Below are 14,608 nucleotides of genomic sequence, written 5' to 3'. Positions count from 1 at the left end.
CAATAGTGAGAAAGACATGCGTGCCACCTGCAGGCTATTCTGTCGTCAAGCCATGCATATCCTTCCATGCATGCAAAACACAACACCCCAGCTTTTGGTTAGTGAATCAAGCCAGCCAGGGCCACATTTACTGGATTGACTATTAGGGCATTGACCACCCCGCCTGGCGGCCCGTACGCGCGAGGCCCCGCCGCACATTCTCTTCCCCTCTTCCTCTTTTTTTTCGCGCAATGCATCAATGCATGTGACCAGGAACACCGGCCCCCTCCCCTTTCCCTTATCAGAACGGAATCAAACCAAAACTGGTCACGCACAAGCAATCAACCGTCCCTAAGCGATAAGGATTAAACTAACCGGGCCGGCCTAATTGCATGCGCCCGCTGCTTTGCGAGGCGGGATGTGCGCTTGGCTGAACAGTCGCCACCTTGCTTGTCCCCGAGATCGGAGACCAGGCGAGCTCACCCTTATCAAAAAAGGGAGGAGATGCTTTTGCCTGAGGGAGGCCTGCGTCTGCTGCACGCGGCTAATACGTTGAGCTGCTTAGTTTTATCATCGAGCTTCGTGCTAACTTTGACCGTTACTCGCAGCTTTTGGAGCCTACGCTAGGCTAGACTACACTTGGCATCACGCAGCTGCATGCATGCCGGCCTACCCCGTCGTCTTTTGGCCGTGATTGTTGACCGTTTTTCCGTACCGCTACGCCACTCCCGTGTTTATGTTTATCATTTCGCCCGTAGGTGTACGTGACTGAGGCTCTACTCCCATGTTTCGGTACCCTCCTCAGGTTCTTAACAAGGATATGCCTATAACCGCTTGGATCCATATTAGTTGTCGGTCGAACGGTTATATGTAAGTGTATATCAGTGCTAGATATATTCATTTAAGCGATAATTTATAAGGATTAAAGAAAGTATAGTAGTACGTGTTCTAGCACTCTCGTAGAGTACTTCTTCTGTAATTAAGCTGTAGTAAAACCGATAATGCACCACGTACTTTCCGTACGCAAAGTGGTGGCAAATTGTGAGGAGCATTAACACGTGCTAGTACGCCTGATATGGATATGGACAAGCTAGTTTAAAGATGGCTGCGCCACGTCCAGGTCCCTGTCTCTCGCAAACCCCGGTGCCATGCATGGGCCGGTTGCCACTGGACCTATCGACATCTCCTGTGCAGTGCTCTCTCGGGCAGCAGCCTCACCGCCGGGCGCGCATTCGCGCCCATTGGACGGTCAAACTGGACACGCCCGGCCGGCCGACAGGCCGGCGCAGCGGCAGCGCCAACGCGCGCGCGCGCAAGCACGGGGCCGGGGGGGGGGGGGGGGGGGGGGGGGGGGGGGGGGGGGGGGGGGGCCTTGCGTCTGCGTGCCTACGCATGGCCAGCGGCCAGCACCCGGCCACCTTTGGCGCCTGGAGACTGGAGCAATAAAGGGCGGTCCGGTCCGGTCCGGTCCAAGGGCTACCTTTCAAACATAGTCAAATCACGCTTCTCCACCTCACGCTCTCCGGCCTAGCTTAGCACTGTCGCCCATGCATGCATGCACGCACGCACGCACGCAGTCCTCTCTCCCTCTCTCTTCCCCGTGCGGAGCGGAGTACGTTCTCCAGTTGAGATAGAACCAGCACGCAGATGCAGCAGTGCCTGAAAAACCAACCAGGCATGCAATGCACCAGCGGGCAGTGGCTGCAGCCATTGGTTGCTGCTCATCGACGAGTGGCCGGCCAGCCAGCCAGGCCATGCATGCACGCATAGGCACGCATCGGTCAGTGGATTCAATTCGATTCAACGCAACTCAATCATCGTCGCCTGTTTATTTATGCGAGCGAGACCTGCGGGCGTTCTGGAAAGTGTGCTGTTTCCTATGCGGTTTTTATTGCTCCCAGCGGCCCATGCAGCGCACCGCAGCGCAGGCCAAGAACGACGAGCACGGGAACCCAACCACAGACAGACAACTCCCGAACTTTGATTTGAACACCATATTTTTAGATGGATTTACCGTTATTTACGCGGAAAGCCGCGCCGAATCTCCTTGCGCCGCGGCAGCCGATGCTCGACGTACTGTAGTAACGTTGAGTCCAACCAGGGCCATCTCCAACGATTGATCACCGCCTCGTTTGTATTTCCACTGCTAGAATGGGTGGTAGTCTACTCGTTTTGACCGATACGGACCATGTACGACTGCGGCACTCACCCGGTGCCCATACCCAGGACAGGAGACCATTTGTCTGAGGCTTCACATGGTGAAATAGTTGCTACCCAATGCTCTGCCTGCAGCTCAGGCGAGCCCGCGGGAGAGAGAGCAGATCGATCGATGGTGGCTGGGCCAGCCCAATGAGGCTCCGACACCTCTTTTCAGTGAGGCATGCACTGGCTGTTTAGTGCTTAGCCTAGTTACACCAGCTTTTTCTCAAAAAAAAAGTTACTCCAGCTAGATGCTACTCTACGTACTCCTACTACTCTAGATCGTATAGGCCGGACCTGGTAGCCAGGACTGGAGGGCATAGCTAGCTAGGACAGACATACGGTGTACGGCCGGGATCATATCATATGGTCATCATAACATGCGTACTATAGGCCTACATCCACCATGCATGCATTCTCCAATGATCCACATACAGTACGCCTACTTGGTGGAACTCGAGTGAGAGATCAAGCCGATGTATACGCTCCATGATAGAGGCAAAGGTGTCCCGATGTTTCGATGAGATGGTGGCTATTATTTCTGGGGGAGTCGACCTTGACGATCCGACTACGAACGTGCGAGACGTCGCGCCTTAGCAATTGCTAAACCAACTTTCGAGGGATTATTGACCACGCCGGAGCACGATCAACCTGGCCACGAGGGTCTATTTCCAGAAGCAAACGAAGAACAAGTAAGAAACTGAGATTGCAATCTGGATATTGCGAATATAAGATGAAAACTTTATTGATCAAGGTGGGGGTTGTGACGTCTTGGTCTGGTCGTTGGATACAAACGAAGTACGAGAAGTTGCAGCTATGGTAAACTTTTAATCTAAACAAAACCCAAGGAAAAAAGCTACTAGATGGATCTACTTATATATGAGCAAGGGGTGGCGGCCAAGGAGGTGGGAGGACGTCCCAAGGCAGCCTAAAACTAACCCTAGGTCGTACAAGGCTCATGGGCCCAAGTAAAGGTGATGCAACACCTTTGGGCTTATAGTTTGACTTGGATTCTGCTGCAACGTCAGATTGTTTCGTCCGTAACTCAACGCTCCGGACGAATTTGAAGGTGAATCCAATTGGGTTGGAAAGAGCACGAAATATAGTTTCCAACAGAAAAAGAATCACCCAATTCGGAGTCCGTATGAAAAATTTGTTGGCGTTTTGAGTCAGGTATGTCTGTGCAGTCCAAATCTGAATCCAGAACGTGAGAGACTTGGACTCTATCTTCTCTTGGCCCAAAAGTGACGTGAGAGGACTTTTTGAACACAACCTAAACTTCTCCTTTTCCCTTATCTTCATATGTGGATTGTACAAATGTCCCATACACCTGCAATTAGACAAAACACAAAAGTGTGTGAAGTATTTTTGTTCTGGATAACATAAATAGATTATTGAATAGTTTGCATTAGAAATCACCTGACAAATATGCATGTATGCAATATTTTTGGTCGTAGCCAAGGTAGTCATGTCCTCATCATCCTCCATTTTTGAAAACAAAGCCGTCCTCGGCATTGCTTAATCTGAAATGTGGCTAACAAAAGAGACAAGGTGTACATGTTGTATATGTATATGTCATCCATTTTAACTTACCTTGATTTTTGCACATATGTCACATGTATACATGAGTAACTTTCATTGTTCATAAAATCTAAACCCAAAAAATTATCACAAAAAATAGAAGGCATGAAAATATTGCAACTCAGTTTGCACATATAAGTGAAGCTCTTATTCACTTCAAAAGATTGGCAATGTTCATCATTAAGCCATCCTAACTTCGATGAATAAACCTTACTTGCATCAAATTTACATGTTACAAGATGCTTAAATAAGCAAACATGCAATAAGTCATTGGACACAGAATCATCATCAAGATTAGAGGTCATATCAAAATGATTAAACATTGGTTCTTTTGCATCAACAGTTAATTCAATGGGTGCACTCAAAATTGTTGATATTTCAGTTGTTTGATCACATGACGCATTCATGACAGTAACAAGAGTCTCTAAAATAAGTGGTGTGCTCAAATCAACAGGTAACTCAATACATGATGCATTCAAGTTAAGTAGGCATGCTTCATTCTCATGTGAAGTTATATCATCAATACCTTTACTGTTACCTCGCAGAGATGTAGCTGATGTAGGTACGGACGTTGACAATGTACCATACTCTTGATATGATATCGTGCTCACAATCCGAGGTGGGGCTGCTCTAGTAGGTGCAATAGTGGAGTAACCAACCGGCGGTGGTGAGCATGAACTGGAATAGTAGTTGTTGTAGTCACCCAATGCATCCTCCTATTTCTGTCTCTCAAAGGTACAAGTACGGACATACATACCAGTAATGCAACGAGGAATATACTGAAATCTTGCCTGAATATCATGGTTCAAACCACCAAAAAATCTATTCATTGTATCATCCTCAGATTCTTCTATGTCACAATGATGCATATAAGATTTGAACTCTTGGTAGTAAACATGAACAGTGTTACTGCCTTGTTTTAATTGCTCCAATTTGCGACGCAATTCACGACGATAGTAAGGAGAAATAAAATTGTTGTCTCATTACAGCTTTCAAAACTTTCCAAGTTGTGGGTTGGTTATCAATATTTTTCTTACAATGTACACTCCACCAAACAGAAGCAAAACCAGTAAATGCTCTAATGGTAGCTTGTACTCTCTCAAGTTCAGAAAAATCATGGTGACTAAAAACTTGTTCTACTTCAAGCTCCCAAGCTAGATAAATAGCAGGATTAAATCTCCCCTCAAATGATGGTAAAGAGATAACCTGACCATATACTTGTGTGTGTTGTTCCAACTCTCGTGATGGTGAAGATGTGTCCGTCGTCCAAGAACTTCTATCTCTGGAACCTGTCATGATTAGTAGAAACAAGAACCAAAATTCGAGAATAATGTTCCTATGAACTACTAGGATGTGGTTGTAAAGTGCTCACAGTAAAGCAAATATCAATATCTTACAAGTTCTTACCATGCGGCAGGTGGTGACAGGCAACCAGCGGTGTCAAAATAACTCCGAAGATTATGTAAAGCGATTGCCAGGGGAACGTGCGTATACACGGTGTAGAAATATGTGGAGCTGAGTTGGCTATATATGGTAGCAAAAGATTAGCAATAATCAATTCAGAGATGCAATGTTGAATAAACGCTCAACGACGGTACTGTGCTGGTCCTAGACTAGACCGAACTAGAGACGCGAGCCTAGAACACTAATGAGGTCACGTCGTAGCACAACTAGCATTAATTAAGGATACTAAGTAGCTCTGGACAGCAAGATATAAGTGAAGATCACAACGGCAATAAAGATAAGGATGTGAAACAACAGCCAAGCAGGATATATCAACAACTTTGTCTCCAACTTTCCTCTGAAAAAGTTTATGCCGATTTTTTGATTTTTTTTCAAGAATGGTATTGACTCAAGCTTTCAAACACAAAAGGAATCACTCAATTCCGAGTTGATATGAGGAGTCAAAAAATTCGAAAACTGGCCAGAAAAACTGGAATAAGCTGTGTTCATGAACTTCGGAGGGCAAAAAGACCTATTTAGAAGCCGATTTTGAGGTGCCAAATATTGAACTAGCTTCTTCAACTATTTAGATGCGGCTCGTCGCTAGCTTTCGTTTAAGTACTCGCGGAGGCAAAACGGACTTCGTATGAGGAAGTTATGCCTGTTTTACTGAACAGTGCACAAAACAGATTCCAATCCGAATTCAACTACGAGATTGAGTCTAAAAAGATCCGAATTTTGTTTTTTTTCTCTCTTTTTTTTCCTCACACTTTTTTTCTTTCTCTCCTTTTTTTCTCTGACTTTTTTCTCTCGTTTTTCTCTCTCTCTCTTTTTCTCCCTCTTTCCAAAACAAACTAGATAAGATGCAGATTGGATCAAACGAAGATGTGAACGATCTCAACTATTATTATGACAATGAATGGTGGGTAGCACGTGGTGGAAATTGATGGATGGGTGGTGAACAGCGGAAGAGATAATGATGCAGCGGTGGCGTGACTAATGTGAACAGAACTCGAAACTCTAAACGAACTAGACACTAAGACCAGCAACTCGACACAACGATGCAACCGATAATTCAACTATGCAAGCAATGAAAAGAAAATTGCAAAGGCTCAGACTGGCTTGGACCAAGGATGAATAGATCTAACTCTTTTTTGTGGCTTTTTCTTGGACAATAGGTAAGAAAATAAATCTAATCTAGGAAAACTGGAAATTCTCACCGAGCAACCTGAAAACTGATACCACTTGATAGAGGCAAAGGTGTCCCGATGTTTCGATGAGATGGTGGCTATCGTTTCTAGGGGAGTCGACCTTGACGATCCGACTACGAACGTGCGAGACGCCGCGCCTTAGCAATCGCTAAACCAACTTCCGAAGGGTTATTGACCACGCCGGAGCACGATCAACCTGACCACGAGGGTCTGTTTCCTGCAAGCAAACGAAGAACAAGCAAGAAACTGAGATTGCAATCTGGATATTGCGAATATAAGATGAAAACTTTATTGATCAAGGTGGGGTTCTGTGACGTCTTGGTCTGGTCGTTGGACATAAACGAAGTACGAGAAGTTGCAGCTATGGCGAACTATCTAAACAAAACCCAAGGAAAAAGCTACTAGATGGATCTACTTATATAGGAGCAAGGGGTGGCGGCCAAGGAGGTGGGAGGACGTCCCAAGGCAGCCTAAAACTAACCCTAGGTCGTACAAGGCTCATGGGCCCAAGTGGAGGTGATGCAACACCTTTGGGCTTGTAGTTTGACTCGGATTCTGCTGCAACGTCAGATTGTTTCGTCCGTAACTCAACGCCCCGGACGAATTTGAAGGTGAATCCAATTGGGTTGAAAAGAGCACGAAATATAGTTTCTAACAAAAAAAAGAATCACCCAATTCGGAGTCCGTATGAAAAAGTTGTTGGCGTTTTGAGTCAGGTATGTCTGTGCAGACCGAATCTGAATCCAGAACGTGAGAGACTTGGACTCTATCTTCTCTTGGCCCAAAAGGGACGTGAGATGACTTTTTGAACACAACCTAAACTTCTCCTTTTCCCTTATCTTTATATGTGGATTGTACAAATGTCCCATACACCTGTAATTAGACAAAACACAAAAGTATATGAAGTATTTTTGTTCTGGATAATATAAATAGATTATTGAATAGTTTGCATTAGAAATCACCTGACAAATATGCATGTATGCAATATTTTTGATCGTATCCAAAGTAGTCATGTCCTCATCACTCCAGGTTTTCTATACCTGTACATGACTGGCGCGTGGTAGATTTCCACCATGATAAGAAGCCAAGATGCACGATGGAGAAGCACGCAGCAAGCAAGCAAGCAGTGTGCTCGGTGGTGCATTTCATGGCCCAACAGGGACGCCGGGCCAGCCAACCTCTCCATCAATCAATCGTGGGTCGGCGTAACGTAACGTTCGTGCATGTTTACGCGCGCGGGCCTACGTCTCGTCGCCATCCGTCCGTCCCGATCCCTCCAACTCGCCCCGCTGCCGGTCGCGCGCGAGACCGGCCTCAGATATATATGGCCGGGCAGGCGCGCTGCTGCTGGCGGGAGCCAGGTAGTACAGCGACAGCAGCCGCGGCCGGCACGCGCGCACAGTGCGTGCGTGCATCCGCCGCGCTCCCGCCGGCGCCGGGCCGGCGGCAGTGCCGCATGCGGCCTCTTCGATCGGCGACGGACGGGAGGCATATGCGCTCCGGCCGTGCTTGCACAGTGACGCCGTCCTCGCCAGCGGCTGTTCACCCCGCCCGTTTTGACCAGGGACCGAGAATTGAAAGCACGGCGCGTCGTCCTGGTCGGGCGCGCCAGCAGGAGTCATGGCCTTGCCCACGTACTGTACCCATTCCCGGCCAGTCCATGCGTCGACCGGTCTGCGCGCGGTACCGCCACCACTCCAGTTTGAATATCGTCGGTCCGATCCGATCCGATCAAACCGACCGCGCTCGCTTGTACTACAGATCGTACTCCGCTCCCCCACTAGCTAGAAAATCCACACAGGAGTGGATTTACAGTTCATGGCACCTGATCGAGCAAAATCAGAGAGGGTTTCACGGCCTGTGTGAGCCATGTGAGTGGTGGTGGTCGTAGTAATTATATCCACCAACGGATAAGACGACAAACCAGATCGCTATAGCCACGTGCTATAGCGCCGGACGGCAGGCCTACTACATACACTTGCTCGCTCATTTTCCTTTCTTTTTACCGCTTCATGGTTAAACACGTAGACCATGTCCCCGCAAAAAAAAAAACACGTAGACCATGCATTTCACAATTTTTTTTAAAAAAAAATCGATGCATTCAGTACATAGTAGGCTTCTCCAACGCTAACCCCAAATCGGATACTGTATCCGTCCATCAGACCAGTTTGCGGACAGTGATGCAAGAGTCAGCCATCCAACCCTGTTTCCTAAATGTCTGCCTCTGTGTTTTTTTCTCTCTCTAAGACTGCAACATTTAAAATAATTATAGAAAATAGCATAACTCATACATATATAACATGCAAATATCTCTAGTAGAACGATAGTTCAAATATTGCATCCGAGATAACCAGATGTTCAACAAGTTTTTAGAATTCATTGATTCCAAATTCAACGATACTAGTCAGAACCGGCACAAGTCTTCCCACACATATTGCCCCTTGAACTCCGTCCAACTATGTATGTGTGTGAATAGCCTGTCTTCAGTCCTGTAATACATCACGACAACGCGTGCAGTCTATAGAACGTGTAGAGCAATATTGAATGAATGAATGAATTAACCAACATATGGAACAACATGAATCAAAACTTACGATCTCCATAGTTGACGATGGCTACAGGGTCTCAACTCGTGCAACCTCCCCGCAAAACTTCATGACAAAGTTGCACATAATATATCATCGATGCAATATCGACTTCGCATTGCGTTAAAGTATGATGTGCATGTCGTAGGGCGCGAAGTTCTTTCGAGAACGAAACGAACCATGCGCGCGCTGCCAAAAGATCGAGCCCATTGAGTTCCTGCCTACAAAGTCTGCAAATACGACCAACCACCCATTGCACAACAACTCAACTCGTCCTCCTTCACCTGAGTATCGTTTCTCTTCGTTGATTCGGGAAAATGGATGTCCAGACCGCTTTGCAGATAGATGGGGTACCGCGTTGGATGATAAACATGTTCAGGTAGCTCAGTCCGGACGGATGCAGGCGGTTTTAGGGTCAGCATGGAAGATGCCCTTAGTAGTAGTAGTACCTCCGAATGACGCATAAAAGATTTTTTTTTGAATAATTAATGAGCATGCCTCCCAATTTTCATTCATCATGAAAGCTGATAATGCAATTACTGTTCAGCAAGTTACATTTCATCACCATCAGCTGCAGAACAAAAGACAGGAAAAAAACTGCACGTAATACGAAACCACACCCAAATCAAGCAAGGCAACTATTCAGACACAATTAAACTAAAACGTGACCCCAAGTGGACTAAAATTAGGTCATGCAAGCAGTAAGGATCCTTTAAATGAAAAATTCATGAGTTCCGTTCCGGAGCACCACGAGTGATAATGAATCTCCTAGTTGGAACTATGAGCGGGGAGGAGGGATGATGAGTGAATTTTATGCATACTTTTTAGAGTATATTTTAGTGCCAAAATACCTCCTATCATACCCATCTAGCACTTATACATGTCCCTAATGCATAGTTGACGGTATTTACTTATTTTACCAAGTCAGTTTACAATTTTTATTTTTATTAGTTTTCCTTTGTTTTGTAGTCTTTGTAGGTGTGTTGACACGTTCATGGACTTGGGACATCAAACGAACTAAGTTGGGGGTCAAACCGGAGAAGTTCCACGCACCAGATGAAGGACCTATGGAGTCTTTGATGTTTTGACATTTATTAAAGTGTCCAAATTGAAGATTCAAGGCAACTAACGCATCAGGCTTTTTGCTAGCAATCCAACGAGCCCAAAAAGGTCAAAATCAAAGTTCAAAGGAAGAAATGATGATCAAAATATGAAACGACTCCGAAAGTCCAGAGTGTACGACGACCTTCCATACGAGCATAGCTTCTCATATGGGCGCTCTTACGAGCTCCCAAAAGCTTCAAATTTGGCTAGACTTTCTTGATTTCGTCTTGGTTTGTTCCTACGGGATCCTTCACGACCAAAACTTGTATTGGACGTGGATTTGGCACCCCTAGACCCCTTGGATGAAAGGGAGGGGGCTTCATCAATGGAGAACCCCCAAGGAGGACTCCTATAAGAAGACCTCCAACCCTAGCCGCCGATCATCATCATCTCCATCTTCCCCAAGTTCCATCAGCCGCCCTAACACCTCCATTGCAGCAACTCCACCATAGAGAGAGGGCCAAGACAAGAAGAAGGGGGAGAGGAGGCACCTCTCACGCCCGGCACCAGCCAGAGGACCGGTGCCCGCTCCATCGCCGCCGCCACCATGCTCCTCTCCATGTCCAAAATCATGTGGGCTTTTAACTTGTCTCTACCCTCTATGTACTTCATCTACATGTTTGAGTGAATTATTAGTTCTTGGGGAATAGGATGAACTCTAGTTTGTACTAGCACCCAATAATTTTGCGCGATATCAAATCCTCTCTTTCATGTATTGTTAATGTTCTTCATGATGTTGGGTGAAGTGCACCATCCAACATTTGCCTATTCTGGACACGAGGATATTAGTATTGGATGAAGCAGAGAGCGGAGAAAGTCATGACAGGGCAATTCCCACCAATCCCATCTCTGCCAATTCGACAGGGGAATAATGGAGAGCGCCCATTGGACGCTTCCATGGGGAAACCCTTAATCATCGTTGTCGTAACCTGCTAGGGGAGGAAACGTTGGTGGTGTGCCTTATATGTTGACTGCACGTAGCGCTGTATATTATACCAGGCTCCGCCCACAAATAAATGTTGGGAAGATAGTAGAAAACTGATGACCCACAAGTATAGGGGATCTATCATAGTCCTTTCGATAAGTAAGAGTGTCGAACCCAACGAGGAGCAGAAGGAAATGACAAGTGGTTTTCAACAAGGTATTCTCTGCAAGCACTAAAATTATCGGTAACAGATAGTTTTGTGATAAGATAATTCGTAACGGGTAACAAGTAAATAAAGTAACTAAGGTGAAGCAAGGTGGCCCAATCCTTTTTGTAGCAAAGGATAAGCCTGGACAAATTCTTATATAAAGCAAAGCGCTCCCGAGGACACATGGGAATTGTTGTCAAGCTAGTTTTCATCATGCTCATATGATTCGTGTTCGTTACTTTGATAATTTGATATGTGGGTGGACCGGTGCTTGGGTGCTGCCATTCCTTGGACAAGCCTCCCACTTATGATTAACCCCTCTTGCAAGCATCCGCAACTACGAAAGAAGAATTAAGGTAAACCTAACCATAGCATGAAACATATGGATCCAAATCAGCCCCTTACGAAGCAACGCATAAACTAGGGTTTAAGCTTCTGTCACTCTAGTAACCCATCATCTACTTATTACTTCCCAATGCCTTCCCCTAGGCCCAAATAATGGTGAAGTTTCATGTAGTTGACGTTCACATAACACCACTAGAGGAGAGACAACATACATCTCATCGAAATATCGAATGAATACCAAATTCACATGATTACTTATAACAAGACTTCTCCCATGTCCTTAGGAACAAACGTAACTACTCACAAAGCATATTCATAATCAAAATCAGAGGAGTATTACTTATCATTAAGGATATGAAAAATATAATCTTCCACCGGATAAACCAACTAGCATCAACTACAAGGAGTAATCAACACTACTAGGAACCCACAGGTACCAATCTGAGGTTTTGGGACCAAGATCGGATACAAGAGATGAACTAGGGTTTGAGAGGAGATGGTGCTGGTGAAGATGTTGATGGAGATTGACCCCCTCTTGATGAGAGGATCGTTAGTGATGACGATGGCTTCGATTTCCCCCTCTCGGAGGGATGTTTCCCCAGTAGAACAGCTCCGCCGGAGCCCTAGATTGGCTCTGCCCAGGTTCCGCCTCGAGACGGCGGCACTTCATCCCGAAAGCTTCCTTTTGATTTTTTCCAGGTCAAAAGACACCATATAGCCAAAGATGGGCACCGGAGGCCTGCCAGGGGGCCCACAAGGTTGGGGGACGCGCCCAGGGGGGTAGGGCGCGCCCTCCACCCTTGTGGCTGGCTGGTGCCCCCCCCCTTTGGTACTTTCTTTGCCCAATATTTTTTATATATTCCAAAAATAAGCTCCGTGAAGTTTTAGGATTTTTGGAGTTGTGCAGAATAGGTCTCTATTTTTTGCTCCTTTTAGTCCAGAATTCCAGTTGCCGACATTCTCCCTCTTAGTGCAAACCTTATAAAATAAGAGAGAATAGGCATAAGTATTGTGATATAATATGTAATAACAACCCATAATGCAATAAATATCAATATAAAAGCATGATGCAAAATGGACGTATCAAAAACAAAAAAAATTCGCACTTATGATCACCCAAGATCAATATGAAGATGCATAACGGGCTGGGATCACGGTCGTTACCATCACCGAGTTGTAGCAGAAGAAGAACGTGTCGGTGCATATCGTACTTGGAATCCCTCGAACCGACGATGAACGATCCCTTGTACCGCCCATGAACAGTCCATCGAACTGAGGACCAACATGACCTCTCTACTTGGTTGCAAGCGTGCAACCTTCACTATCCGACAGGGCTTTGCCGTCCAGAGCTAATCGTCGCAGGAGAATTAGAGGGATGAGATTAGAACCACATAGGGCTTCTAATTATGAGGACAAGAGGATTAGCCCAGCTCTAATTACTCAACTAGGACCAACTAGAACTAGAACTAGATGAACTAGAGGAGGGTCCAAAACTTGTATGATCAAAAGAGCATAAATCCTCATGTATATATAGGATAGAGGGCAGAGGGGGTGTCGGTGTCAAAACCGGCAGATCTCAGGTAAGGGTCCCAAGCTGTGTGTCTGAGGATCAATGGTAACAAGGGACAATAGGGACACGATGTCACTACAAAAAAAAGACACATCCGTGACATTTTGGGCCAAACGAATTTTTTTCTGTCATACATATGACACTTCTATGATGATAATTGTGACAAAACCCGGCATCATCATAGATGTGGTGGGCTCCTACTTTTATGACAAAAAATCGTGACAGGAAATGGGCTTTTCGTCCTGGGCGGGCCGGAGACGCAGCCGCATGACATTCTTTGGGCCATCCATGACGGAAAAAACCGTGGTAGAAGCGAGGGGGGGGGGGGAATTTCGGGGAGTTCCCGGTTACGGGGGGAGGTCGGGGGCCGAGCGATGCACGTTTCTCTCGTACACGTACGTGCGTGTGTGCGAGGCGTTGGCTCTAACTGAACCCGAGCGAGGGTTGGGCTCTAACTGAACCCGAGCGAGGCGTTGGGCTCTAACTGAACCCGAGCGATTGCACTGTAGGCTACATGTTACTGAACCTGAGCGATCGATCGATGGCTGTTAACTGAACCCGATCGATTGATTCCTTCACTACTACTGCTAACTGAAGCCGATCGATGCTACCTCTGGGATGAACAGTGAGCGTTGGGGGGGTGGTGGTGGATGAAGAGTGAGCGGTGGCGTTGCCTCTGGATGAACAGGACCCCGTGGTGTGGTGGAGGGCTGGATGAACAGTAGACGGTGGAGGGGTGCCCGTGGAGGGGTGGTTGAACAGGACCGCGTGGTGTGGAGGGCTGGATGAACAGTAGACGATGGAGGGGTGCCCGTGGAAGGGTGGTTGAACAGTAGCCGGTGGAGTAGCGCGCGGTGGAGACTGGATGAACAGGAGCCCGTGGAGGCAGGAGGAGGTCGACGGTAGCCCGTGGAGGCTGAAGGAGGTTGATGGTGGAGATGAACAGTATCCCATGGAGTCCCGTTTTACGGTACGCCACACCCCTCCCGATGAACAGGACCCCCGTTTCAACCGTAGCGCTCCAACACATGTCCGTTTCGTCCGTTTTGCGGTACGCCACACCCCTCCGATGAACAGGACCCCCGTTTCGACCGTAGGAGGTCCGTTTCGTTCGTTTTGCGGTACGCCACACCCCTCCCGATCAACAGGACCCCCGTTTCGACCGTAGGAGGTCCGTTTCCTCCGTTTTGCGGTACGCCAGACCCCTCCCGATCAACAGGAACCCGGTTAGGCCTCGTTTCCATCGCCTGTTCCGTCCAAGCCCTCCCGATGAACACGACCACGCATTCCGTTCCGACCCAGCCGGTTGGCTCCCATCCGTTCCGTTGCCTCCCAATGAACACGACGCATTCCGTTGCCTCCCCATGAACACGACGCATTCCGTTGCCTCCCCATGAATACGACGACTACACTGTTTCTCCGTTCCGACCCAGCCATGTACACGAGCCCTGGCCGTAC

This window comes from Triticum urartu, chromosome 5 (assembly GCF_003073215.2).
Source record: "Triticum urartu cultivar G1812 chromosome 5, Tu2.1, whole genome shotgun sequence".
Classification (NCBI taxonomy): domain Eukaryota; kingdom Viridiplantae; phylum Streptophyta; class Magnoliopsida; order Poales; family Poaceae; genus Triticum; species Triticum urartu.
This window is presented reverse-complemented; position numbering follows the sequence as displayed.